Source organism: Pseudopipra pipra, chromosome 24 (assembly GCF_036250125.1).
Source record: "Pseudopipra pipra isolate bDixPip1 chromosome 24, bDixPip1.hap1, whole genome shotgun sequence".
NCBI classification, from domain to species: domain Eukaryota; kingdom Metazoa; phylum Chordata; class Aves; order Passeriformes; family Pipridae; genus Pseudopipra; species Pseudopipra pipra.
In genome coordinates, this window is record NC_087572.1 from 6953333 (window position 1) to 6963369 (window position 10037).

Below are 10037 nucleotides of genomic sequence, written 5' to 3' on the forward strand. Positions count from 1 at the left end.
AACATGTAGCACTGTGGACATCAGACTGAAAACTAGGAGAAAATGCAGACAGCCCAAAAGGCACTCTTTGTTTAATTGCTGTTCAATAATTTACCAGCATCTAATTTTAAAACTTTTTTTTTTCCTTTTTGAAAGTGTTGAATTGTATCTAAGCATTCACAGAGATCTAATTTAAATCTAGTCTTCTAATGTAACGTGGAGAAGGAAGCAGAGCCTACAATGGTGTTAATTTTGTTCCTTTGATTATGTCCTGTGGAGTCCCTGTGGAGGCTGTTCTGGTAGGATCCAGCCTTACTGTATTATTCAGCGTACAAACACACAGGGAAATGATTTTGATCTCAAGCATCTTAGTCTAATTTAAAATAATCTTTGACTAGGAATGAGAATTACAACTTGGGTGCTATGGCACAGTAAACTAGCTTCTTGCTATGGATAACACAAAAATACTCTTCAGATTCTGCTTATTTCTGTCTTGACGTTTTAATTTGATGTTCTGCCATGATGAACAATTTGCCTTAGAATTCTCCTGCCTTCTAATAAAGGCTGTTTAAAAAAAAAAAGTATATTTTGGGGGCATTGCTAGCTACATTATATTGTGTTGCTTTGACCCTTGTCTTGGACACTCCCAGATGTCAATTTTAACTGGCAAGTCATGACATTACTCGTGTTGCATCTGAGCCATTCTGTACCCCAATGAAGAACATTTGCTTCTCAAGAAAAGAGAGAAACAAACGGATTTGTACTTTCTCTAAAGAAAACTATTGCTGGACCTCTAAATGTCCAAATCCAATACATTGCTCGTACTTGATTTACAGCATTCCAAACACAGACTATTGAGGAAGTTAAACTTCAGTGGTCATACTCCTCCCTTTGTCTTCTATTCCTGTCTGGTGTCTCAAGTGTGTTAGGTCAGAGTGTACTCAGTAAGATGAGCCTCCCCACACCGCTGTGGATCTGGAATGGGATTGCAGGGTTTGAGTTCTGATCTGAATCAAAGATGTCTATCTGCTTGTCAAAAAAGGGTTTGCCCCTGTGTCAGGCTCTTCCAGTTAATAGAATTGGTCATAAAGAACTCAAAAGTACTTTTAAAAAATCAGTATCTAGTATGTTGTTGGGTTTTTTTCGTTTGTTTGTTTTTTGAGGGCCAAATCCTGTCCTCTCCGTTCCCTACCTGAGCAGTGAACTCAGAGTGCTATTGCCTGGACTTCAGGCATTAGCTTGTTATAAGGATCTGGCTTATAATTTTGTTTTAACACAGAGTTTTGCTACCCTATCAGTATGAATTTCTGGTAGTTAAACAGCTGTTGTGGTGCTGAGTAGAACCCTGTAGTCCCAATAAGTACTGGCTTTTCAGCTTTCATTGTAAAGGGAATCTAGTACAAGGGAGCTTAATTGGAATCACGTTTAAATCACTCTCCAGCCTGGAAGAAGGGTAGTGTTCCTGTACTGCACATGTTAGTCCAGGAGAGGTGAGATGCCAGTACATGGTGTGGGGGGAGTGGGGAGGAAGCAACACACTTCAGTTTTAGTGCTTACAAAACAGCTGAAAAACAAAAATGTAAAATTGTCTTCCTTGAGAACTGTAAAGCTGCATCTTGTATTTACTTCTTGTGTAATGCCCCAGATCACCATTTATACTAATAGTTTTGTTAAATATGAGTAGCGAGCTATACATTTTATAGTTGAAAATTATAAGAATTAAAGTCAGTAAAAGTTTATATTTAGAAGATTCACCAAATTCTTTGATTTTCATGGTTTATGGCTACTCAAATTCACCATTTAAATTTGCAGCAGTACTTTAATGAATCCTTAAGATAATGTGTGCTACAGCTTACTCAAGTAGTGGTGTGTGCTGAAGTTGAAGAACTTAATGAAATTATTGAAAAAAATTACGGAGCAAAGATACTGTAGCACAGTGGAAAACTACCATGCCTGACTCCAGGGAAGAATTTCTCAGCACAATTTTGATATACAGTAAAAAAAAAAAAAAAATTAAATTTGCTCTTGTGCATCTGTTGTGATTGTTTCTTCAGTATATCTTAACAAAAATCCTTTATAATATGTTGAAAATGGATTTCAACCTGCACACCAATATTCAGCTTTTATGAGTGTCCTGCTGGCATTGGAGGAGGAGCCATGAAATGGGATTTTAATAATCATTTGATCACTCATTTATAGCAGTTGTTTAAATGTCTGTATTGATAAGGTGTTTGACTTAAGAAGTAGGTTATCAGATTCCTAGCAGTTCCAAAACTTGAGCAAAGTATTTTTATAGCTATTGTGTTATTATAGACTTAATTTCACTTTATTAACAAAATCAGTTTACTAAATTCAACTTATGATTTTACTAATTAAAGGTTTAATTTTTTTTTAGCAATTGTTTATTTTCAGGTCTCAGCTTCTGTAGCGTGATTATTAAAGAATGACAACTGCATTGCTTAAACCTTTCCAAAATAAACTCGAAGTAGAAGATCACCGCATGATTTTGGTGACTCTGTATAAAATGCCCCCTCTATATTTGGACATGAAGCCCATTTCTGTATTTTGAACTACACAGAAAAAAAATACAGAGGGCATTCTTATTATAAGGCTAGCAGGGAAGTAAGTTTGAGGTAGTGAGCAAAAAGTCTTAAGCCTCTCAGACATGTAGACCCTCCTGTAGATGTACGTAATTTTCAGCAAGTCTTGTTATCCAGAATACTGGTGGCCCATCCATAGAACAGTAAGGATCTGTCCTACAAATCTGTCATCAGCAGTCTTTGATCATGCATGACTTGAGGTGGAGTGTGTGTGATTAAAGATTGCTTGTACAATGGAGGTTGTTCAGTGGAATTGTGACATTCACGTGAACAACGTGAGTAGCTCAGAGCCTTATAGATATACCCAGTTGTGTTCTGAGTTTTTTCTAAAAAAAACAACAAAAAGAAATTAGAGCTTCTGTTAACTTAGAATTTGAACGAAGCTGTTGTAGTCTGTTTGCTTAAATTGTCTTTTGAAACCCAGAGGAGTTATGTTGAGTGTATATTAACTGATAAAATGGGGGGGGAATTGTTTGTGTTAGAGGGAAACCTTACGCTTTTGGTCTCATTGAAACAAAATAGTCAAGGTGGATCTGTGATACTTGGTTATTGATCACGAACTTCTGAAATTTTAGAGCAGGAGAATATCTCCGAAGACATGTTTTAACAACTTAGAGGTTACCAGAAGCTCTGAAAGACAGTTCAGAATATATTGCATCACGTTTTCTGATGTCCAGAAATCTGCAAGTGTCAATTTTGTATTTTAACTCCTTCCTTTTACCTGACTATCAGGGAAGCGTGATTGAGGCTGACCTGACATGTCATGATGTCGACTTGCTAGGTGGGGTTCGCAGGGGACATTAACCTTGGAGTTATCGGTAAGACAACTTTCTTTCTCATTTCCTTCAGTAAGATGAAAGGGCTGGGGTGGGAGGGGGGAGGAGATGAGCTCCACAGACTTGAGCACTGGAATAGATTTCAAAATCTGCCATTACCATGGAGAGATTCCAAGTGTTTAAGGTAAAGGCTAAGTTTAAATTTGTCCATGTTCAAGAGAGGCATGGCATAGGTTCTTCCAGTTGAAATTAATTTGAAAATAAAGATGACTTGCACTTCAGAAGAAAGCTGGATGGTATTTTAGGGATGCTGGAAGCATAAAACAATTTGAACATTTAAATTTTTCTTCTGTAATTAAATCCAGGTTTGGGTCAGATTTTTTTTATCCCAACCATGCAAAAGCAAAGAACTTGCAGCACACTTCTTCAAAGCCTAAGAATTCTGTTAAGAAATGTGTCCACGTAGATCTCTGGAAAATAATAAAATTTTGTCTTGGAAATAACAACAAAACATTTTGAATAATTTGAATCATTTATGTATTGAATGTGATAATGCTTAGAAGGCACTAATTGAGAGAAAATTGCTTTTGAACGAAGGGACAGTTGTAGTTGATTCCACTATAAAATCCCACTGGATTTTAGTAATCATCTTTGCTTTTGGGGAGGGCATGATATGTTGATTCTAGACAAACAAGTAGCAAAAGCTGAAGAAAGATTTGCAAATCAAACTTAAAATACTTGGACATGTTGAATCCTTCATGGCACCTGCTCATCTTGTGCCTTTCCTCAGCCAGCAGACTTTTCTTTTCCTGATTGTACATTCATGCAGTACTTGGAAAGGAGCAGAGGAATCGGAAAAGCTTACTAGGCTAGAGGAGCATTCCAGGGTCAGTCACGGTTTATCGTGGGACTGAATAGCATGCCAGTTCTGACACCAGCTGCAGAAGAAATGTACCTGGTGAGTACAGGTATTTTGTAAGGATTTTTCAGATATGAAGTATTTGTTTAATTCCAGATAAACTTTGCTCGGGCTACCACAATCACACAAGGTCATCAACGCATCTTCACTTGAAAGATCTTAAACAGAAAAAAGAGGATTTCTTTTAACTCTGGATTCTCCAATCTGCCATGGAGCTACTGATAGTGAGTGTAGTTGCACATGCTCAGGTGGCCTGTCTCTGGAAAAGGAAGCGGATGGCAAAGTCAATACAGAAGAAAAAAACCCTCTGAGTGGATTGGCTTTTTCACGTGTGGAATTTGGAGATAAATGGAGTGGGCCATGCTCCTTTCATAAAACAAACATTCTTCGCTTATTGGTGAAGTTTATGAATTTAAAACACAATATATTTTTATGTGATTATAAGCTGTCAAAGTGCATTACATGCAAAAAAAAAAAAAAAGAATGAAAAGCACACCAAACTAGTCCTACCCTCCTTGCTTCAGGCACAGTTTCACTTTTTTCCTTCCTTAGCACCAGTGAATGTGCAGTCTTCTCACTGGATTTTCCTGTTGAACTTTCTGCAGAACTTGTGTAAGTGTAGAATACAGTTTTTTCTCTCTGTGTTTAAACCTGTGAGAGGTGGTTGTATTTCCATTTTAATTCAAGGAATGAGCGTCCATTGCATCAGCACCTGTTCACCTGACAGTATTCTTTCTGCCATACCTTCAGGCATTTCAAATTTGGTGTGCAGAAGGTTCATTCACAACTGGGATTTCAGAGGGGATGTGGTGTAAGCATTAATTTCATGATAGGAAAGGAAATCTAATTCTGGAGAGCGTTCAGCTGTTTTAGCAATGGAAGCTCCTTTGTGTTCTGAAGTTCCCTGCTGTGCTGCTTTAACTGCTGCAGAGAAAGGGAAGTGAAATGCTGCACAGGCTAAAAGTCCTGTGGTTAAAAGTAGTTCAAGTGCCTAATGGAAGATGGTATCGTAACAGATGTACTCAGGAGACTGAATGCATGTTGCGCAGGCAGGAATTTGACGTGTCTAATACTCTTTTTTGCACAGTTCCTGGATGCAGACTGCTTTCTGAAAGAATTCTTTGAAGCATGTGCCATTACTATAAGTAATCAGATTTTAAAATTCAGTATATTGAACCAGTGGGACAGAGAATTAGTCTAACTTTTTGCTGGTAGTACCTATAGAACAAACACCGAAAAGGATAAGAACACCTTTGTTTTAAGTTGAAGTTTGTTTTATCAAACTCAGAGATCTTTAACTCATCCCTGTGTTTTTTCAGTCAAACCCAATTGCAGTTACAGATTTTTCTCTCCATTGTTCTGAGGGACCTTTTTCCTCCTTCTTGTTCTGCTCAGCACTAGCAGTAGCAATGCTGAGATCACAGGAGAAGAATTCTTCCTGCTCTCGGTATCATGCATCCAGGAGGTTGTAGGTGCTTGGAAGAACCATTGCAGTGAGCTTTATTGTCATGCAAATCTTTGCTGAATGACTTCTGCTCAGTTACAGAACCAGTGTGCAATTTATCTGCAAGAATTTAATACACAGTTATATTAAAATGGTACTGATCTTAGCATCCAAACCACCTCAGTTGATACAATTCTCCCAGAGAGTCTGGCTGAGGTCAGATATTGAGCATGCAGTGTTCTGCTTCAGACATGGGAAGAAGTTACAAGCAGCTGAAGACAATCTCAGCAGCTTCACAAAATAGGTTGGTATTGCTGTTAATTTAATTATCAGTCATTGATGCCTCTACTTACTGAGGTAAACCTAGAGCATAAATGATTCTTCCTGTAAGACAGCAGGTCAAGCCTGTTAGTTAATACTTCATTTATCACTTGATTTTCCCCTCGAACACCCAGCAGTAGTAGCTGTTCTTAGGGTATGGAATATTCATTCCCATCTTCCCGTGTTTCTTGTTTTCTTCGGTTTTGCTGGCTGTTACTGTGCAGTCAGGTTGCTTCCAGTTGGAGGAGTAGGAGCAAATATGTTCTGCTTATTTTTTCTCTTACAGGTATTGGAAAGAGGTAGAAAAGCATATAGCTGAGGAAGTCCAAGCCTACAGCCCAGAAGCAGCAGCAGCTGTGAGGGATCCTGCATCTAGTTAGAAGAAGAATTTCCTCTTGCTGCCTCCTCTTCTGATAAAGTTCATATTGAAGAGCTTGAGCTCATCTGGCACTTCTCACCAGTCTTTGTTGTAGAGTTGTGCTGTGAGCTTGCTCCAAGTGGGAAGTGCCTTGGAAACTGATACTGAGAGGCTCCTAAGGCAGATTTCTTTTTTTTTTCGGTGTGAAGCAGACTCTTCCTGTTGGTATCTTTAGGCAGGTTCTAGATACTGTGCATCAAATACAAATAGTGTGGTGAGATATCTGTGAGCCAGGCTAAGCCTCCCAGCCAGCTGCACATATCTTCCAGAGCTCAACTGAGTTGTCTAATGCAAGTGCTCCATTTCAGTGGATCATTTGTACAGGAGGGGCTTTAACATCTTTGGAGTACACTAATCCATAGATAAACGTATGGATTAACTTTTGCAACAAGATTGGTTTTTCCTTTGAAAATACAAGAAGTTTTTTGACAAAGTAAGAGTGCTTTTGGCTACAGCCAGGTAATATTGCATAGACACTTCAGCTCTGATGTCTTTAAAGGGATGTGTGTGTTCTGACTGATATTCCGTCTGTGGTGAATTGCAGTGAATTAAAGTAGTCCTAAGTTCTTTTGAAACTAGTTTTTATCCTGCTGCACTTGCCCACAACTTACCTATTGCTCTGTTGTGATTGGTGTGTTGAGGAGATGAAAGCTGTGCACTGAGTATCTTGCACCCAGACACGGTGGCTTGTTCCCTGGCTGTGAGTTACGTTCTGTCTGCATGATAGAGGAGGAGTTCTTGTCTGCCAGCTTTTGAAAGGTTACTGAGCTTCCATCAGGAACACTTTTGAAAGAGAGCAGTGACTTGGTGTGTTGGGGTGTACAGACACACATACCAAGGAGCTACCTAAAAAAGTTAGGTTGGACTAATTGGGGGAATCTCCAGACAGGCAAGAGGCAAATTTAGCCTTATTTATAGAGTCACTTAAATAATTTATATTCTTGTGTATAGAAATTCCTTCCTTAAAGCACTGGGTAACCAGTTGCTTAAGTTTGTTTGTGGAGCAGTAACAATGGCATCTTAAAACTATTTTGTTAGAAAAAATTTATATGGGTAGGCAAAAGGCTTTTTCTCCTCCAAATAAGCTTTATTTTAAGTACTTCCATAAAAATCTAAAGGCATATAACCCAGTTTAGTTAATCTGCACAGTTTCTATGCAATAATCTTTCCATTTATATGATGAGTACCCAAAACTGGCTACTAGGAGTTTTAGTGCCTTCAGAAAGAGGGCTGTGTGAAACAGAATTCTTGCAACTTGTAAAAACAGATCTTCCTTGGGGTGAGAGAAGAGAGCAGACCATTGGGAAGAATCAGACCCTGAATTTTATCAGTGCCTGATAGTATATAAAAGTCTGTTTCTAGTCAAACCCTTTTTCAGGGCTTTTCTAGTTTAAAAATGTAGTTGTTTGCTAGTTGAAACTTCCTTGTCTCATTTGAAACAACTTATGAAGTTGGGTCAGATCTCTTAAGTTATAGTTGATGCCCTCAGACCTGGAACGGTCATGGATTATTTTTCCACTTAGTTAAATGAACATTTAGTGCTTAAAGTTCTCAAAAAAACCCAAACGCAAGCAAACAACGCTACAACAAACCCAAGGCCCTAAAGAAGGAAAGCCAGCATGGCCATGCCCACAGCACCCTGCAGACTGGGCATCTTTTCCTTCTGCACCTTGGAAGGGCAGAGGGATAGCAGTAGTGGTCCTGCGGGTAGGTGGTAGCTGGGCAGGTTTGGGGAGCACCCCACTAATGCACCAGTTCAGGAACAGCTGAATCATTTTTCATTAAATGTGAGTTACTGGCAAGGATAGCTCTAGTCCAGCATGAGGTTTGGGGACTCTTGCCAAAGTTTGCTGTGTGCTGCTCCAGGAAGAGAAAAAGAACTGAATTCTTTTTGCTTTCCATTTTTGCTGGTGTGGCCACTTTTCAGGTATTTGATAAATCTGTTTGTGCTGCGGTCAGCGCTCTCTTGCCACCTGGGAAGTGTCCTTCATGGAAGGTCAGAGTTGGAGGGGCTGTCGTGAGGTGTTCATTGAACTCTGCTGGGAGTCCAGAGATCTTGTACAGTGCTAAAAATTAAGCCAGGAAAATGCTAATGCACTGGCATTCCTGAGGATTGCGAGTCATGTTCAAGAGGGTCGAAAACTAGGGAGAGTGTGTCACAAGGACCCTTTGATAGCCAGATAGCTGACCAGTAAGCTCATAATAAAGCATGGTCATGCTTACCGTGTCATGTTTACTCCAGGAAGTTGAGCAGCCACCTTTATTCTCTTGTTTCCAAACAGTTCTAGATTCAGCTTAAAAGTTTTGATGGACACAACTTTAAAGACAACTCTTATTCATAAGCATTTCTGTCAGATTTGTTTTTCTGCCCCACCAATTTTTTTTTCAGCTATTATTTAGGGGTTCACTGCAAAACCCCTACTGGTGATCAACTAGTCAGTCTTTATGCCATATGTGTTTTTTTGAATTTTTGTAGCTTTGATTTTTTGAATTGCTGTACCTTTGCAGGATGCTAATACATTGCATTGCATCTAATAAGCAGTCTGTAGAGTATTGCACGTAGGTCAGAGGCAAAACTAAATTTCAGGTTGCAAACACATAGCAGTGTTTCCCAGTTAATTTGCCAGCAGGATTTCTCAGTTCCTTCTCATTCAGATTCAAACCAGTGTTCAACGATCAGCACTGTTACAATGAGGTTACTCTCTTTGAACAATTCTTGCTATTCTGATACTAGTAGAGACATTTAATTTAAGGTTCCTGAGAAATGAGGATGCTTAAAGCCTTAACAGTAGCTTCTCTCTTCAGCTCTTCCGTTGGCTGTACACCTCTATATGTCTTCTTTTGCAGAGATAGAGAAGTGTTCCCTGCAGTGTCTTGGATCTGTACAGCCAGCAAGCCCAGCAAGCTGCAGGTGCAAGCCCAGTTGCAAGGTTTGAGATTTTTTTGAGTGGACCTTGCTGTTTTTCAAATGACTTTTTGATGTGGTGTGTAACGGTAAAAATACTGCAGGATTCTTCAAATTTCTTTGATATTATTCCTTATACACAAAGTATGAGATCTTGAACTCATTTTCTAGATTTCTATCATTTCTAGATGATAGATGTTGCACAGCAATGTAGGCATGTACTTATGAGCTAATTTGCATTAAATTTGCCCACTTTATGCAAAGAAACATTCATTATTTCTCATGTCTGCAAAGCATTAGAATATGCATTTTCTTTAATGTTTCTAGTAGACATTAAATCTTTTCCATGTTTCTCTAATGGCTGTTCATAGAAAATAAATGTGCTTTTTTCCCCTCTCCTTTTTCGTTTGACTGACTCTTGGTTGTACAGTTTTAGCCTTTTCTTTCATGTCAGATAGATGTTTTCAGCTGCATGCCTTAGCAATGGGTTCAGAAAGGTGTGCAGTGTAGCATGTAAAATCTAAAGGTCACAAATTAAATCTGTTTCACTGGGCCAAAGTGGGGTCCTTGCAGTGAAGGCTGCACCATCCCCACTGTGGGAGGCTGTGCGACCAGAGAGGCAGCTCTGCCAATGTAGGTCATCTTTCCTCTTCCATTGAAAATAGCTTCAAAAAT